This window comes from Mycteria americana, chromosome 2 (assembly GCF_035582795.1).
Source record: "Mycteria americana isolate JAX WOST 10 ecotype Jacksonville Zoo and Gardens chromosome 2, USCA_MyAme_1.0, whole genome shotgun sequence".
NCBI classification, from domain to species: Eukaryota; Metazoa; Chordata; class Aves; order Ciconiiformes; family Ciconiidae; genus Mycteria; species Mycteria americana.
The window spans coordinates 8,372,328-8,376,184 of NC_134366.1; positions in this window are offsets into that span (position 1 = coordinate 8,372,328).

A 3,857-nucleotide genomic window follows, 5' to 3' on the forward strand; every position below is an offset into this window, starting at 1 on the left:
AACAGGGTCATACCCCAATATCTGGATATCTGTGAATAAATTTAGATGTTGTATGATGTTGGCCTTGACACTGCAACTAAAGCTCAAGCTCTTCAAGGGGCACATCCTCTTGGAATCCATTTCCAAACGTGCAAATGACAAGAAGGTAATGACAAGGAAGAGTGAGGATGGATTTATTTACCAATGGTAAATCATGCTTGACCAACCTGGTTGCTTTTTTCCTGCTGGTTGCAGTTTTCCTGCTGCACAATGGCTTCCAGCTCCTCCTGTTTGTTGCCCATGCTGTGTGCGTTGGTGTAGATGCACTTGAGTTGGGCTACTGATCCTGTCACCTTTCTGAGGGGAGAAGCCCTAATTCCTACGTGACCATTCTCAGGCGCTTCCATGGTTTCTAACACATCCATAACCCTCTCATCTTTGCTGCTGCATGGATCTCCATCCCCTACCTCTACTGAGATGGCAGACTGAAGGACCTAAGATACTAATGAAAAAGGGCCATAGTTGAAATGAATAAATAAAAAATGTTCATGTTGGCTCACTGGTGGATTAGAGTACAAGACTTCGCTCTTTTGATTTTGAAATCCTGAAACTCCCCTAGGATGGGAAACCTCTTCCTACTGTTGTAAAAGAAAATATCCATCTGCAGTTATATGATGTTAGGGTAGCACAAAATAGCCTTGTTGTGACTTGGGAACATCATCCTGTATTTTGATTCCCTGTATTCGGTGCATCCTGGCACTACTGCAAAAAATCACTTTGGGATAAGTAGGATTTCTCTAATTATTAAATGTGTTTACTTTGCTTGTGTTCATACCTATTTCAATGCTTGATTTTCTGCAAATGTTCTGACAGTAAGCTGCTGATGGGAATGTTCACTGAAACACCAAATTTGTAAGTGAACATTCAAGTATATCTGCAGAAAATGAATTCTGAATATATATATATATAAAAAACACACAATTTTTTCATCAACTGTATGAACTGTGCACTCACATAAGCAGTGATGGCCTGAATTTTCTGATGACGCATGTTTATAACACTTGCTGAGGGACAGCTTACAGAAAGAGACTTCTTACAGAAAAGTCTGCAAAAAAGGTTAGAACTGAGATTTGGCAATGGTAGTTTCTGGAGAAAAAAGTATACGATAACATTCTTTCTCTGCAAATGGGGTTTTCTGACATACTTTCTCAGATTATGTAGAACTTGAAAACACAGTCACCTCTTTCACTGCCGTAGTCTTCGATAAGCAGTGCAGTAGTGAATAGCAATGTGTGAAAATCAAGCACTTCACTAAACCAAATCTAGTAATTTAAGATTTTTCAATGTGCAGGCTAAGGCTGCAATTGCCTCATTGCTTTAAAATGACATAAATTCAAGTTGCTCCTGCAAGACGTGATCCCTCTCTGGGCTGCACGTTCTTTCTGCCTCCTTTGGGCTCTGCTGGTGGTTGTTACTGAACCAGCTCAGCCCTGCGACCCAGCTGGGAGCTGACGGAGGTGAGAGGAAGGAGTCTGCCTTTGTTTATGGTGCTCAGTTCCCTGATGCGGAGATGGCAACGTGAAGCCGGAGGTGAGAGAGGGCAGGATTGTCTCATGCTGGCAGCCTGTATTTAGGTTGGCCAAAAGTGATTACAGAGCCAGTTGCAGGGAGACCTCAAAGCACTGGTTAATCTCAAAGGTTAATTTCTCCTCGGTGCAATTTACGGTCTCAAAAACAAAGCCTGAAACTCTGAAGCACGAAATGAAGCATCCAGAAGAAAACACGCTGTTGCTAGGCCATCTGAGGGTGATCCAAAATGTTTTGGTGCCTGACCCAACACAGGGCAGTTTCTACCCTTTAATTTGTGAGGGAATTGCGATAGATCTGTAGGCTAAAATAATTTCTGTATAAATCCTTGGACGGCAGCAGAGTTTCAACAAGAGTGATTTCACCCAAGGTAGCAACCGCAGCAAGAAATGTGTTACAATGCTTCCGACAGACCTGCATGCAAGCACTAGCTTGGATTTATTAAATGGATGGTCAATAACAAAGAAGGTGATCTAAGACAACATGGAGAGTTGGGAAGTAGTAGCAGACTTGTGGGAGCTGCACAGCTCATGACCATGGATTTCTGGGAACCTCTCCATATCCATGTGGCATTTCAGAAGCTACCTGCAATATTAAAAATAACTACAAGGATCCTGTGTATCAACAGCAGGGTTTCTGACACATTGGACCCATCAACAAAGGTCCCTGGATTTCTGAGAGACCATTGCAGTTTTCAGCAAATCCTTCTGTTGCTGCTGGCATCCCACAAGCTGATTTGTGTCTATGTTAACTGGAAGACCTGCTTCTTATGAAGAGATGCAGTTGTAGTGGGAGAGTGAAACATGGAAATGTCTGCAAAATACCTGCATCATTTAAGTGGAACCACTGGTTTGAGTGGTATTAAGGGTGCTGAGAACAGAGTGCTAGGAAAGAACAGGACTGGTTTGAAAGAAGAGAGGGGAAATTGGGGCTGATATGGTTAGGAGTCCGAGATTAACACTACAGCTTCTAATTGAACACAACAGCCACTAAAATTGGTGAATTTTTTTCTGAGTTTAAGAATAATATGGATTATTTAGAGAGTGATAGAGTTATGGGGACCCAGACAAGCTCTTCTCACCCCATAATCTGGAGTCTTCAGCTGACTGTCATGTTTGCCTGCCCTTCTGAAGTGAACCTAATAGTTCCTTCAAAAATAGCTTTAAGTAAAATAACCAGAATCTTTCTCTCCATTCCCCTTTCCCTCTTGCCATTGGCAAACAAAGCCCTGACAGACAAAAGCCTTCACTAGTGTAATCCCCAACCCCCAAAATTAACTGAAAATGTAGCATGGAGGTAAAAAAAGATGGTATAATCTGGGTGATTTTACCCATAATTATAGCCTGAAGGCTGTATGAGCAAGTGTTCTCCACCTTCTCAAGAAATTAGGTGCCTCTGAGGAATTAAACAAAGCTAGATGGATGAGGAGTCTCAGGAGCAGTGAAAGGGAACACAAAACAGTTCATCTTGCCTTTCTTGCAAGCAATTCTGCTGATGTTTTAATGCAGACATAAATTAGAGGCCTGGAGAAGGAAGGGGAAACAGTTCTGATAAGTTTGAGCGATGGTGGAAGTATCTTTTGGAGGTAGAATTCTAACTTTATCTGCATCTTCAATATTGTCCTTTTTCTCTTGGGATCCTGTCTTGGAACAAATACCACATTTCACAATCCAAGGTAATTAGCCAACAACTGTGATTTAAATCATTAATTATAAGCATCTCTGCTTACATGTGACTATGCATTGACCTTTGGCTAGATGAACTCCTGTTCCACTGCTTTCTCATATCGTTTTATCACCTTTTATTATCAGTCTCTTTCGTCCTTATGGCATGTTGTCTTGCTGTGCTTTGCCTGTAGGGTATTTCAAGCCAGGTAGCAGCCGTGTGCTCCCCTCTTCACAGGCAGTTCTTTGGCTTGTGTCCTTTCCCACCGGCATGCTCGGTCCTCAGTGGCAGCAGTGACTTGGCGCAGAAAACGATGGTTGGCAGATTATCATAGCACTGTCTTCACAGGGGCAGGCAGGTGTTGACCACAGCAAGAGAAATAAATGTTGATTTTCTTTTTCTCAGGGTCATCCACTCCCTTTCAGTTAAACAAGAGGTGAACCAGGCCCAGCCAGTGCTGAGATGTCTGCTGACGTTCTCCAGCTGTGCATTTATCATCTGCTTCTATTCTTTATTTCCCCCCACCTCGGCTTTTTCAGGATGAAAGTAATGACAATGTGGGATTCTAAATATATCCGAGCTGCTTGCAGGTTCTGTGATTGCGCTGTAGGCTGTGTGAAATCTGC